Here is a 15,992-nt window from a genome sequence, read left to right as displayed (position 1 = left end):
GGTGGGCGGGGACAGCCTCTCAGCCAATGAGGAGGCTCGGAACAGGGGAATTACCAGCAGTAATCCCCCTGCTACAAGCACCTCATGGCTAGAGGCCGCCATCTTCCCCTGCCGGGCAATGAGGTAAGTGGTGTCCCACTTCCCCTCTCCTCTCACTCCTCTCCCCATCCACAGAATTCCCTCCCTGCCCCCCATCCCCACTTACCTTCGTTGTCCATTTCGGGAGCGGACGCCCTGGGAAAACTTCTGTCCCCAGCGTGTCCGCTCTCGATCTGCGACAGGCCATCATGTCCCTTCTTTCCTTTCCATGGCGGCCATTTTTTTGTTTACTTGTTTAATGGGTACCATGGAAGGAGAGAAGGGACTACATGTAACCCCTTCTCCCGTTTCCCTGGCAGCCATTTTTTGTTTACTTTTTTCTATTTCTTTCAATGGCCGCCATGGGAAGGGAAAACGTTCTTTGTTTTCTCTTCCCCGGCAGCCATTTTTGAACTTTTTTTTTTCTGTTTGAAACAAAATAACAGAGCATTTCAGAACAGAAAAAAATACTTTTAGTACCTCGGTCGGGCCTGAAACTATGGGCCCAGGGGCATTACCTGAACTGTAAATGCCCCCCCACTGTTCGAGGCCTATTGCTTAAATATAGCGATCATGCTGTCATCACCCTGCAGATGGAACTCAACGTGAGGATTCCTAGTAAGAATAAAGTAGGAGATATAGAACTAAATAATGGGGGAAACAGACTGAGTTGGACAGAAAAGAATATCCGTGCATTCAGTAATATGTTGATGGGAAATAGTTCAAAGCATGACAGGCAATTAAATCATACAGTGGGGATCGAATATGGTAGCAAAAATAGCTTTGAAAGGGGGAATGTATAAAGTACAGGATGGTAGACAACATACAAGAAGGTATGATAAGTAGATCAGAAGTGATAAGCCGTCTTTAAACCAAGATTTACGTTATATAAAAAAAAACTAATATGCTCATAGATGAAATGAAGGAAAAGAGAACACACACATTAAGCTCAGAAAGTACATGATGAAAAATGTACAGTGGCAGAACCTTTTTATACAGCTAGTTAAGGGAAATAATACAAAAATATTGGATAGCCTTCAGAGTATTATTGGTATAAAGGCACATCTAGTAGCTAACACAATAGGAGAAGAAGAGTCGGTACGGTTTACTCTGGGAAAATATGGAATAGTGAAACTAATAAAACATGGAATAAGCAACAGTTAATACAACTGTCAAAAGAGAACTATTACTGAAATAGTTTATAACGGAATAAAGAAGTTGAGAAACCTAGGCATCCTGGACCTGATGAGATGGCGAATGTTGTGCTTCGTAGAGATCCAGAATTATGGCCCAAGATATTAACCGTATTATTTAATAGGGTTAGTACAGAAGGAATGATACCTAGTTCATGGAGGTCATTAATAATCCCAATGTATTAACACAAATCTAGGGAAGATCCTGAAAACTATATGTTGATATCTTTGCTAGACGTATCAAGTAAAGTCTATGCTATCCTTATGCAGAGGGAAATACAGAAATGGGTAGATGAAAAATCTATTTTGAGTAGACTGCAGATGGTGTTTTGACCCAGCTCATCAACGATACATTATATGCTAACTTCGAATACTGTTATACGTGCCACGAAAGAAAAAGGTAGCATCCCTTATATGCGTTGTTTGGAGATTTTAGATCAGCCTTCCACTTGGTAAATAGAAATTGCCTCTCGGGTAAAGTGCAGAGGTGGAAAATGGAAAATAACTTATTTGCTAAGATTAAACAGTTATATTACGATACAATGGTTGCAGTATGTTTGAACAGCATCGAAGCATGCACAAGGGACATCACTGTAGAAGATGGACTAAAGCAGGGATGTGTGCTAGCTCTGATGCAGTTTAATCTGTATATAGTGTAACTACATGCAGGATCAGAAGACGTGCATAGCCCTCAGCCCCCTCTGAATTGGTCTAACACAAGTAAAGTGGTTATCATATGCAGATGATATTATTTTACTTGACCATACGTTTGTTGGACTAATGAGATTGGCCAAAGAACTATGCACATATGCCCAGCTGAATATAATAATGCATCTTCTAAACGTGATAGACCGGTTGTCCTACATACACCTAGGTGCAAAACATTTCCAACCTCCAAAATACATCTAAGTGCAATACATTTCCTGCCCCAATACCTCTAGATCCAACACCTTTCCTGCCCCAGAATACATCTAAGTGCAACACATTTACTCCCCCCAAAATACATCTAAATGCAACACATTTCCTGCCCCCCACAAATCTAATTCCAACACCTTTCCTGCCCCCAAAATGTCACGATTTCATTTGGTCTGCCACATACTCAAGCTTTGAAGGGGTTCAATCCAGAAAGATTCCATCTGTTGTGACAATATTTCTGTGTTTGCTTCACAATGAGAGATACTTACTACTTGTAAGAACCAGAATCTTAGTTAATTTTCATTATAGTGATATTCCAGTAAGTGTTGCGTAATGGATGGCTTCATGTAGTATGGGCCCTGAATAGTGAGTTCAATGCCTGGGTGCAGCAAGTGCATTTAACAAGGTTAACAGGCCCATAATGTCAGGCACTGTTTTTTGCCAGGGTCTATAAAACTCTTATAACACTTCCTGCTCTTTCATGAAAAAGAAAAAGTCAAAAGGGCAATCATGGTAGATGTAAGTAATGCCTTTATATGCCAATATAGCAGGTGGATTAATGTTCTGTGCTTCCTACTGGGAATATTCACTCAGCTTTTGGTATTTACAATAACATGGTTATGCTGGGGCGTGTTGCTAGTATTTATATCTGCCTGGGCTGGGCACTCATTGGGAATTTGCTGTGCTAACCTATGCACAGGTCTGTGGATAGTCCCATAGTCCCCAATCTTAAGTGCTGTGAGTTGGCATTAAGCACTATACAGAAGACCAACATTGTTTGCTTTACATCTAAGCCAGAAATAACACATTCACTGTATTCATTCTGTACATCCCACAGCCTTGCATTTTGGTACCCATAACATTTCTCACATACCCTACTCTCGGATTAGGCTGCCTTCTAAGTGGGCCTGGCAGTCCCTGAATTATTATTCAGGATTTTACCTTTTGTACCATAAATAGATACAGGTGATAGTTAAAGCCTAAATAGCTCCCTGGATTGCTAAACCACACTCTTAAACATCAATTTACAGAGCCAGCAATTAAAGAGAGACTGGATGAAAAGATTAAGGCACCTGAAACAACACCACAATGTCTCACCTCACAACCCACTCCAGAGTCGGTGGTGTCAGCGGGAGCGAGTCACAAGGCTCGTACGCAGCACAAACGTGCCACTCCAATGAAGGCAGGAAAACTGATGCCTTTGGTAAGAAGGTGCTCACCATTGGAGCAACAACTGTCAAAGCAGCAAATGCCCTTGCAATAGTTGCTCGATACGATCGAGAAATGTGGCATCGGTTGGCTCCTATATTAGAACACTTACCGGAGCACCAGAAGAAGGAAGCCATGACGCTAGTACGTGAAGGGGCGGAAGCATTAATATAGCTGTAGATCTTGCTGAAATGCTGTTTAAACAGATTGGCAATGGGGTAGTCCTCTAAAGACAAGGATGGCTATGTTGCACCGATTTTGGGCAAGAAGTACAGCACAAGGTGATCGACATAACATTTGAAGGAGAAAATCTGTGTGGTGACAAGATTGATGAGGCCCTCAAAACCATGAATGCTGACTCAGACACTGCTATCTCTTACAACCCTATAGGGCAGGCGGTCCTTTTGCTCCTTTCGAGGAGCCTCGGGTAATTCTAGATTCTCGTCCTCATGGGATAACATAAATTACAACAGATCCAGATACTTTTCTCAGGGCTACAAGAGAAATGACCAGTCCTCCCAGCGCAGTAGGGAGTACCACCAAGGACATCAAAAGCACCAATCGGCCACAGGCCCCTCTCACAGAGGTAGGCAGAAAAAGGCCCAACAATGACTACCTCAGGGACAGACAGGTGGGCGGAAAAGTGGCAAGCAATAACAAAAGACAGGTGGGTGCTAGATGCCATCCAGCACGGCCATGTTTTGGAATTCAAATGCCCATACATCCTGTTACCTCCCATAAAGGTATCACATCTGCACCTACAAATTCTACAATAGGAGGTGCATAAAATGTTAAAGAAACAGGCAATCAAAAGAGTTCCTCATTTGGCAAAGGGAAAAGGAGTATATCCAGGTACTTTGCCGTCAAAAAACCAGACGGGAAGTGGCGTCCTATCCTGGACTTGCAAAAGTTAAACAAAAACATCAAAAAGCAGAAGTTCAAGATGGTGACTCTTCAGGACGTCATATGGCCATAAAACCCCTTGAACATCTGGCGGCGTTAGACCTCAAGGATGCGTACTTCCACATTTCAATACACCCAAGACACCGAAAGTATCTCAGATTCGAAGTCGGTGAAAGCCACTACCAGTTTTGAGTACTTCCAATCTGCCTAAAATCAGCACCCAAGACGTTCATGAAAAGCCTAGCACCAGTAGCCGCTTTTCTCAGAAAATGGGGCCACCACGTCTACCCATATCTAGACGACTGGTTGGTTCGAGGTCCAACATATTAGCAAACCATGTTTTCTCTGCGACAAACAGAAGCTCTTCTCCAACAATTGGGATTTGCAATGAATTACACCAAATCTTGCACAGCTCCTTCAAAACGTTTGGTGTTACAGGGAACTCAGTTCCTCACAGACCAAAGCCTCGTCAGACCCTCTTCCCACAAGGTGAAATAATTGATAACCCTACCAAATTCTTTCACTCCAAACAAGCTAGTCACAGTGCGCACATACATGGCTCTCCTAGGGACCATGTCTTCCTACATCCCACTAATACCCCACTGCAGGCTACATATGCAGCAAGTGCAAAGGTGTCTGGCTACTAGATGGTCCCAAACCCAGGGGTATGGTCAGACAAAATTACCATCACTCGGACTCTCTCAATTGCACTAAAATGGTGGACGTACCCCTACAACATTGTGAAGGGGCTGCCCCTTGTGGAGCCCAACTACCATCTCACGATTTTGACCAATGCCTCCTTGGTGGGATGGGGAGCTCACCTGGACAAACACCAAATCAAGGGCCTGTGGACTCCCGAAGATTCTGTTCTCCACATAAATGTGTTGGAACTGTGGGCAGTACATTGGGCTCTAAAATCCTTCCTCTCGCTAATCAAGAATTTGGTGGTACGAGTCCTCACGGACAACACAACCACAATGTTTTATCTGAGGAAACAAGGTGGAATGCTGCCAAACGCCCTGTACCAAGAAGCACAGACCATTTGGCACTGGGCCATTCACAACAACATTCTGCTTCAAGTCTTCCACCTACCGGGGATACAAAACAAACAGCGAATACCTTCAGCAGGAATTGGTCGCAGTCCCATGAATGGCAACTACACAACAACCAAATATCCCAAATCTTCTCGAGATGGGGTCATCCTCCTCTGCACCTCTTTGTCACTCAGAGCAACAAGCAGTGCAAGAAATTTAGAAATTTGCGAGCAGGATCCCTCATCCCAACTCTTGTTCCCATGCACCGGAATGTTCGCATATGCGTTCCCTCCGTTCCCTCTCATCAGGAAAACAATACAGATGACATGCAAATATCACTGCAGGATAATCCTGGTAGACCCGTACTATCCCAGACGGGCCTGGTTCTCATACCTCCTTAAACTGGCAGCAGACAATCCAATCCATCTAGGATCTCACGCCAATCTTCTATCGCAGAATGACAGGGAGATTCTGCACCACGACCCCAGCTCCCTGACCATGCTGAATTTGGCCATCAAAGACATTTGCCAAGCAGCAACATGTGCAGTGCTGTACACATTTACCAGGCACTTCTGTTTACAACAACAGCACACTGAAGACGTGCAGATGGGACGAGCAGTCATTCAACGTCTGTTCCAGTAAGGTAAGCCCTGCAGCTTCCAGGGTATTTTCTTATACTCATGTATGTATACTTATTGCATTACCACAGAAAATATACAGGTCTCTAATCTATGTTTGCCTGTTTTATATCCTCCTAACATGTATACTGCTATAAAATCTATGCACAGCATGTGAATCCATGAACGATCCAATGCTGGAGAAGGGAGTTGTTTCTTACCTGTAACTCCATTTCTCCAGCGTTGGTATCTTCAGCCTAGCCCCTACAGGCAAACATCCTCTACAGGGGGATATCCTCCAGCTGGAGGATATCCCCCTGTAGAAATCTGAGGGGAAGCGGTTGGGGCGACGTCCTATTAGTGGGGACCAAAAGCACCCATAACGACGTTGATGGGACACAATAAGAGTCAAGTTTTTCCAAAGGAAAATTACTAAATCAAAGTAACCAGGATTCCCAGCATGTGAATCCATGAAAGATACCAAAGCTGGAGAAATGGAGTTACAGGTAAGAAACTACTCCCTTCTTAGGCAGTGCCTCACCAGAAGGCCTCGACACCTAGGGAGCGGGATCACCTCCCTAGCCTCGCAAGGAACGGGTGCCCCATGTCGAGAAGTGATGGAATCCCGTGATTCATCACAGGTACCTTTTACAAGAGCAAGGGTGTAAGCTAATTTTTTAATTTCAGCACTGCTTATAAAAATGTCGCCTTAGATTATCCCAAAAACCTGCCACATAATGCGTTAACAAAGCTAATAAGAGTTCAAAGCTAGGAGGTTGTCTATAACATTGTAAAGTGGGCTATAGAAATGCTTTCAGTCAGTCATGGAACACTTTTCGTATACAGCTCTACGGTAGGCTCAAAAACGGATTGAAAAAATCAATTGAGGGAAGCAATAATGGAGTACACGATTGGCAAGAAAACCAGCTTGACTCCATGCAAATTACGTCTGGGAGGGTCAGTCAGCTCCTTAGAGCTGAAAACGCTCTTGCCCACCCATATTGATTTACAGTATTTAAAGACAAAAACCTCAAAATTTGAATACATTACAAGTATCAAGTACATGTTAATCCCATGTGCCCTATTGGCTCTCGCCTATATAAAAATCTCAATACAACCTACACTACCACACTCTATTGGTTAGTATTTTACCCATGATCATCCTAAGTACAGCCCCCTACGAATTACCTAATTTTGCTGTCAGCAAAAAATACTCAATCCTGATTGGCTAAAGTTATACATTAAACATTTACTAAAATTACATACCCTCACTGGGCAAAACAAATCCATGTAACTTCTAATATGTAGTCCCACTGAAACGACACAATCATTTAGTGGGTGTGAACAGTGAAGTCTGCTAATTAGACACAGTAATATCCTTTGTCATGAGCTCAGCCAATCTGGCAATCCAGAGAGTTCCCAGGCCCTGTAGCCGTTTACTCTGCTTCACTTTTTCAATCTCCTGTTTTGAAACATGTTGTTTTCTCTTGGGAACCAGGTGGCTTAATAAAAAACGAAACTGTGGCTCCACTGTTTGGAAATTAATTTCTCACATTTATTCATACTACCAGGCCATTCTTTTGCAGACCCAGTTGTCCCAACACTCCCTAGGGGGCATTATAACCACGATCTAGTTTTACGCTTTGGCAATGCCTCCACTCAGGGCTTTGTTCACACCAAAATATGTCCTTCACAACTATTGTACTTATTTATCGCCGAGAAGACAAACCGTTCCTCTACATTTCACTCAAAGCTCCTGAGAACAGCCAGGACCTGCAACAATAATTAATGTGTGGTGCACCTCACCCTTCCGCCAAGAACCTTGACATGCGGAACACTTGCTGGGCTAAGCAGGACTAAAGTTTAATAAAATGGTAGGACAGAGGGTCAGATCTGCCGCCTAGTGCCCTGAATGGCAGAAATTTACAATACTGACGGGGCCTAGTTCAAATGGCAGGACCATGGCTAATGTGGCAAGAGGCCCTCATGCTACTGCAAACCAGTAACACTATATGTTGCTGGCCATCATTCCACCACATACTCGGTAGCCTAATGCTATCTAGAATGTGCCAGAACTACATCCAAATCTAAAATGGCCTGAAATGCTACACACATGACAGAAACACTGACACTAAAAATGACCAAATCTTCATGCTAATATAATTTCTGCAGCTTGTATTTCACTTCACATTTAGGGCATTGCACCGGCAGCCTAACACAGCCAAAAGCTATTTAGTGCTGAGCGATCGTTTGAGCCTGTGCGATTACTCTCCAGAAACTACCTTAAAGAAAACCACAAGTGATGTTGCATTTAAACCTGTCCGTCTAGACAAGAATATTAAGACCAAGAACTTTCTCGCTTGAAATACCTGTTGCCTGCTTAATCTTACAAATGCACTTAATGTGGTAGCACATTCAAGGAGACTGGGGCAATCGGTACGTTTGTGATTCAGGTGACTCACCTTAGCATTTATATGCATGCCAGACTAGCACTCTTTATGAAGCCTGCATAGGTTCATCTCTTCCCATGCCACGCACCAGAGGGTTTGTTATCTTTGTACATTTTTGTAGATTTGTTGGACAATTGTTGCTAAATTCCATCTCCCTAAAATAACTCGTGTCATACAGATTTGCAACCTGTATCAGTTGTACATCAACATCCAGTCAAAACTGACAGTCCTGGCCAAGTAGTCATACAACCTGAAAGGGTGGATCAGTCTTTGCAAACCAGACAGAATGTGATTGACTGTGGGATATCTGAAGTCACTTTAAATCCTTTTACTGTGACAACCTCCTCATCATATGTAATAAATGGGCTACAACAGGGTTCTACTCCTACATTCTCTGATGCTGAATGTAAACCACCATCATTACCAACTCATCTTTCTTGAGCAGCGAATGTAAAATCAACTGAGCTCCATATCAGGGTCTGCATATGGGAAAACTCCAAATGCCAATAATAAAGGATAAAAAAACATAGGAGCCTTCTTCATGGATCAAATGAATTTTGTTATTACAAATGTCGAGAAGCCAGGAGGAAAAGAACCTAGAGAGGCCTTACATAATAAAGTACTGGCATGGCTTCACCAGAGAACAGGGCCAGGATTTGTCAGATCCTTTGACTTGAAGATTCTACGTAGGATTGATCTGGATGACTGGTGTACCCAGACAAACAGGGATTGTGTCCTGGTGGCATGTGGCACTAGTAATATACCCCTTTATTTGAGTATGTGTCAATACCTTCCGAGGGGTTCCTCGAACTTGAGCTTGGTACTCAACCTGAGTTAGTTTCGTTTTATGATTGGTGATGCTGTTAAGCCCTCTGTACCCTCTCCTGTATGACTCTTTTTTGCTGCATGGTATGTGTATTGTTCTTTGAGTTTGTGTCTTGTTTAAGTGTTTTTCTGTTGTCTCATATAATTGCTGTTGTATCTCAGTGTTTGTTTGGCGCCCTTATGCCGTGGGCTTTGGAGCCTTATAAATATACAAATACAATACAAATAAAATAAATAAATAATACAGTTCTATTAAAGGGTCGGCAGATTCAACGAGACACAGAGGTCAGGCATGGGATCATTACGTGCAGTTCAACCTCTTTTGATGGGTTCCTTTTAAATGCATGCCTGCTTAATATAGACTATCACAGCTTTTATGGGAACCTAAGTGAAATTTTCCTCAACTGTCTAGGAGCGTGGGTTATCCGCAGTGAACTGCTAGCTATATATGTAATCAGGGTACTGTAGAAGTACGCCTCATGCAGCTGGGGCTCTTGGTGTACCACGAAGGGCTATTATGTAATGGCAGTGTGAAGGGCATAGAATCCAACCAGGATTTACTACTCTTTTACATCATTTGGACATCTTTAATTCTGTCACAATTACCTGTATTTGATGTTGGCATGCCTGGCATGCAGTTTGCAAGATGAGGTCTTTTGTGAACTGTCTGCGATCACTCCATCCCTGCCTGTTGATTGGTCTCCCACCCCCAAGGAGGAGGCAGTTGAGGGTTAGGCTAGAGGCTGTGTCCGACCCACTGTTCTTCGCTGGAATAAAAGCTGAAGTAGTGATGTTCTCTTGGACAAACAAGGGGTTGGTGACTTGGTTATGGGAAGCCTCTGGGCACACATGAGCGTGGCCTGTATTCCCTTTGAGGCTGTTGCATTGCTGGACACCAAATCTACCCTGAATGCCACACAGACCTTGTAGCATGTCTCATGAAGCCTTTGTTTACTTCCCTTCAGACTTGGGCTGGCCCTCACAATTGTGTTTACCAGTATGCAAGACTGATATCTCCCTTTAATGCTTTTTTGTCTTGAGTTTGTAATCGTGGCTGTTTTCCAGTGTGTAAAATGAATTGCCTTAAATTCTCTAAAGGCATGGACTGGCATTTATAACTACATCTACTAACATGCAGCAAGAATGTCTTTTCTGTTATTTACATATGCATCTTGGCATTTCTCTTGCACCGTTGGCTGTACTATGTTCCTCCTCGCCTCCTCCGACCCATGACACACAGTCACTGACATCTGTATTGGTCCACCCATAGCTGGTGGCAGGAGCAGGTCTCGTTATGCAGTCCCTTCTACGCTCAGTGCGGTTCAAACTAGTGGGTAGGGCGTGGCTTGTGCTGTTAGTAGAGGGCAGTAACACTATCAATTAGAATTAATGATGGACCGTGCAACCCCATGTTTTAGTATTACATTTGAAATATGTCCTCACCTTAGGTTTAAAAAAAAGAGCAATTTTGTAAATGTCAGTAATACGAAGGATAGTTGTTTATACTGCCAAGAACCATCCCTAGGTTCCAGAATGTGGTGTTTAAGCTAGTAGATGGGTCAAAGGAAACTACAGTCTAAGTTGCACAATATGTGTGTTGGGGTGGGGGGGAAAAGGTGACTACGTTTTTGGCATTGGGCAGTTTTCTTTGTGCACAGATGCCTTTGTATACAATGTAAGACTTATTTTCTAAAACATCCCTGCAGACAAACTATAAAGGTATGGGGATATGTAAGACAGGCATGGTATCAGGAGAGATGACAACAGATGTACAATTTCAAACAAAGGTTTATTAATGATCAGGGAGTTGTAATGCCTAACTTTCCCTAGATTAAGGTGGGATTTTCGCTACATAAAGAAACTAAGTAAAGTCTGTATCTACAAGTTTAAAATAAGAGTCTGACTGTGTCATAACCTTTGCTTGTCCTCACAACTATAACTTAACATGGTGGAGGAATCTTCTCAGCAAAATATAAGTGTTCAAAATTAAAGGTTTAACTACTTGCAGTTTGAGTTCTTCTTGAACTCCCCATCTCAGGTTCAATGCAGTTCCAATAGAAGTTCACTTTAGATAGGTTTGGTCAAGTTCTGAAATTACCTTCTTCAAGTTCTAGTGATTCACAATTCACACCAAACGAAGGTCCTAGGCTTCCCTTCCCCAAGTTCAAATGTAGCACAGTTCACACAAAACAAAGGCCCTGGGACTCCCTTCCCCAAGATAATGTTCTCTGGTTGTTTGGCTCTCAATGGTCCCTTCCCGAATACTTTATCCAAGCATTCCCATTGTTTCATCTGTTAAAAGGTCACAAACACTGGGCCCACTTGACCCACCATCAGGTTTGCTTCACCAATTGTTTCACACTTCTTTGCAGCTTGTTCAGCATTCAGGGTTTCCTGTTCTAGGCTCAGTTATCAGACCACAGGGTCCACCCATCACAGGTCACGCAACCAGTAACCCTATACTTTGATTCTTGATGTTGGTAACTTTCACATTTTGAGACTTTCTGGTCTGGGTGCAGTTGTCGGACCGCACAGTCCACCCATCACAGGTTCCGCAAACAAAGGTCTCCCCAAAGCTGTTGCTTGGTGATGCTCAAAACAACTCTTCAATTTCATCATAGATCTTTCAGTTCTGTTCATACTGCATTTTTACTTGAGGTGAGCTATTTGATATGCCTAGTTGACATAGTGTTCATTTACCATTCAGCACATCATAGTTTGGTCAAATAGCAACTTTCTTTCAGTTCGGTTTTCAATAGATGCAGCATTTACGTGTGTTCACTCAAATAGCACCTTTCTTTCAATTCAGCATTCGATATATGCAGCATTAACTTGTGCTCACTCAAATAGCAACTTTCTTGCAGTTCAGTATTCAATAAATGCAGTATTTTCTTGTGCTCATTCAAATAACTTTCTTTCAGTTCGGCATTCAATAAATGCATTGTTCACTTTGCGCTCATGGACCATTACTTATTTACGGTCCCTCAGAGTCCTTCGATCTCCTCAGTGTCTTCTGACACTTACCGGCTCTTGGCATTTCCTCTCGGCGGCCCTCCAGAATGGTGAATCAAACCGCCATTTCGCCGGCCACATTGACACAGACACACCAGCTTCTGTACTCTGCTCCACCTCTGATATATGGCAGCTCCCACTGCCGACTTCTCATACGATGGTTCCCGATCTTGCCCAGTCCCTCTGGCAGGTCTCCAGGGATTGTTGCTGGTGTCTCGGCTCCATGGTCCTCCAGCACAGCAGATTCTCTCTTCTCTCGCCTTCATGCTGATGCTTGAATGCTTCTGGGCGCCACATTTTATACTCATTTCCATTCTTTACAGGCTGCAGATGGAATAAGTTAAACTCAATTGTCTGACCTTGTATAAGCCTTGTGACATGCCTGATCTTCATTACTGGATGCCTCCAGGCCCCTCTTCTTCGTACCAGTACTAGAGTGGTGTTTGCAATAGGAAGTGTGCACTACTTTTAGCTGCCTCTGCTCAGTGCTTGGTGGAAAACTACAGGGAAGGATGGGATAAGATTGACAATATCCCATCAAGCCTGAGGGAGGGTCAGGTAGGTCAGTGTTAGTGAAGGGGATACCATGTCTCGCATTCAGGTACCTTCTCTCCAATCCCCAAAGACCCCCCCAACCAGGTGATCCCTCGCCTGTCCACCCCCAGGGTCGGGGTCCAAAAGCAATGGCCCTTCCCTGGCTACCTGAGCAGAAGATCCCTGGGGAGTAGATGTGAGAGTACCCTCAGGTATCTCACAGTATATAATTACATCATACACTGTATGCACTTACGTATGTCCCAACATGTCTGGATTCCTTTGTAACTGTGCAAAATGTCCAGGGTGGTAAAGTCAACATTGCACAACTTCCAGTGCCATGCTTTATAGCTCTAGCCAGTCTCCGATGTGGTTCAACCTTTCCATTGAGCTGCAGTGGGCAATCCTAATTGAGTTCTTCGGTTTCCCAATTCACCAGTATGCAGATTACACCCAGCTTTACCTAAATTGTTGATGACTCTGCGAAGTTCAGCATTTTAAGCACTGTCTGGAGCAGATGGAATACTTGCTGTTCACCCCACCCACCCCCCGACCCCTATCTCACAAATGCCTATATCTCAAAATAAACCAGACAAAAATGTTCTCTGAATATTCCTTGTATCGTCTGTGACGAATTGTGGAAAAATGTCACTTCTCCCCAGGGTGGAACCTTTCCCTGTGAGGCTAGGGAGGTGACCCTGCTCTGTAATACCCTCCCTAGCGGTAGAGGCAAGGCGCGCTCACCGGGAGAGACTCCCCCTCTGGGTACAAGGACTCCTGTTCTTAGGAGGAACTCCCTAAGCAACATCCCCCTAACCTACCTTCAAAAAACACCCAGTGAAGAAAGATATCATGAATAAACCAAAATATTATTGTCATCCAAACACTCTAATTCTGTCTATAAAGGAAACCTTATAAAGTACTGAGACGAAGAAAACCTCTGGAAGAACACAGAGCATGAACCAAACGGAGGAAGCACTATGATATTGTGCCGGGGAAATCCCACGCAACATTATGAAAGCTAGAGATGGAGACATTGAGATAGAAACTGTGAGTGTTGAAACTGTGCGCAGTGGTACGCTGAAGAAAACTAGGATGCATGTCATCGGATGCCAAGGAGTAGCCCAGGTGCAGCTTCCGACGCACAGATTTGAAAGGAGAGGAGACGTGTGAAATGGAGGTGGACGCAAGGCATCCTGATCCCGACTGAGAGCAAAGTGGTGGCGTGACCGCAAGCAAGTCGTGGTGGACAAGCGGGTCCATAAATAGATATCACTTCCTTTGATGTAACTGTAAACAGACCAACCAAAGAAAGAACCTAAAAACCATATATGAGACCGCAGAAGATGGGAGAAGCCAACCTGATAAACGAAAGAGTGGGTCTCAACCAGTTAGGAACCCCAGTGAAGTTCTACCTGAACAATACAGGTAACAGGGAAAGAGGGAGATCCAGGAGCGGGACCGAAGATAATTACTGGAATGCTCATACTCATCGCAGTTGAGATAAAATATCAAGAATACATTAAGAGAAAGGGAATCATTATTGGCTCATTCCTGCTCATCCGAATCATGACAAAGGGCCTCATTACGAGTATGGTGGTAGTCAGGGTTAGTGTGGACAGTGGACTGTTCTTGATTTGGACTCTCACCGACAAGCACCTTAGTTGTGTTAGGTAGGGAAAACCCTTGGTGTAGGGAAAGATAGGGGTTATTACTTTTAATTTAATTAATGCCATTAGTGAGATGGAAAATCAGAGTCTGCGTTCTTCTTCTGATCCACCACACATCCTACTTGAGAGTCCAGGAATGGACAGGGAATTTATCAACTCTTTGCGAATGGGCAGATCTTAACACATTGAATTGCTTGGTTACCTTTTTGAATGCTGTGGTGGAACCAAAAAAAATGTGACAAAGAAGTATGATTTAAATATGTTATTTGTGTTGTCAGGATGGAGATGGGGTTGGGATAGTTGCCTGTAGGTTGTGTGAGTTTTCGCTACAACTAAAAGGGATATTTCTCTCTCTGAGAAATCCAACAGTGTTAGGAAGGGTTAAACTATAAGGTGTTAGGTTCCTCAATTTAAAAATGATACCCGTCTCCCACAGGTTTATTTGTAACACAGTCTCAAAGATAGAGCCCCATCCACTATTTGTAATCCAGTCAGGTGGATAGGGCTGTTCCCTCTTATAGGATCATAGTGCCCCACTCACAAGGGATATAGTGCCCTGGCCATCGTAAGCACATTTGGGACCCTGTGCACAGACATCTTTGGGGCCCCCACCCACCAAACCAAAGGAGTTGAGTGATCAAGAATATCTAGTCCCACCTGCACCCTCCCCCCAATGTTTAAAGGTTTAGGGACTGGCAATTTTGAGAGGTTAGGCAATACAAGATTATATGAGTTGCCCAGGATCACACATTGGTTAAGGGGTGAAGCTGGGATGTGTGCCAACTTTGGAATTTCTGCATTTCTTTTCCAGTTCTTACCATGAACTAATAAAATCTCATTTTATAAAACTGACTTGGAAAGTACACAAATCACATTACCAAACATGACCATTTTTAAAAACAAAATATTATAGAAGTGTGTTACACAAAATGGGAATGATTCTAGCTTCATTCTCTTAATCACCAAGTGAATTATATAAGTACCAGCAAAACAATTGATGTGATTTAACAGATTTAATCTGAGTTTGTCTTTTGTATTTTACAGCTTTAAATTCTTTAAAAAAAACACTGGCTTGTGAACCTGTCATTTATAAACGTGCATAAAAACCTTTCACTTTTACAAAAAGCTAACCTTTTTTGTGTCAAATCAGCAGACCTTAAAATATGCTTGCCCGAGGCCTGCAACATCTGGTCCACCATCTCTTCTGTCTACCACCCCATCCTCTCAAATGGCCTACATAAGAAGAAAAATCAAGTAATGGGCGAAACGATGCCACCAGCATGGGAAAAGGTAAACCTAACAGAAGATAGCACAGTAATGAAAAGATATTAGACGATTTGACCAGGATCACTGTATTGTCTGCTGCCAGGATGCGAGCATGAACGCTTTGTTTCCACAGTATTGAATTTGCATACTTAGTCACCTGGTGGACTAACAGTTTATGCTCATCATTGCATGTGACTGCTCGGTTTTACAACACCCCATCTGTTCCAAGCAATTTCTAGACCTTCACCATAGGGATGACATGTTAGTTGTTATAACAACGCCTATC

The sequence above is a fragment of the Ambystoma mexicanum genome, chromosome 11, assembly GCF_040938575.1.
Source record: "Ambystoma mexicanum isolate Mex_15411 chromosome 11, UKY_AmexF1_1, whole genome shotgun sequence".
NCBI classification, from domain to species: domain Eukaryota; kingdom Metazoa; phylum Chordata; class Amphibia; order Caudata; family Ambystomatidae; genus Ambystoma; species Ambystoma mexicanum.
Note: the sequence above shows the minus strand (reverse complement) of the source record.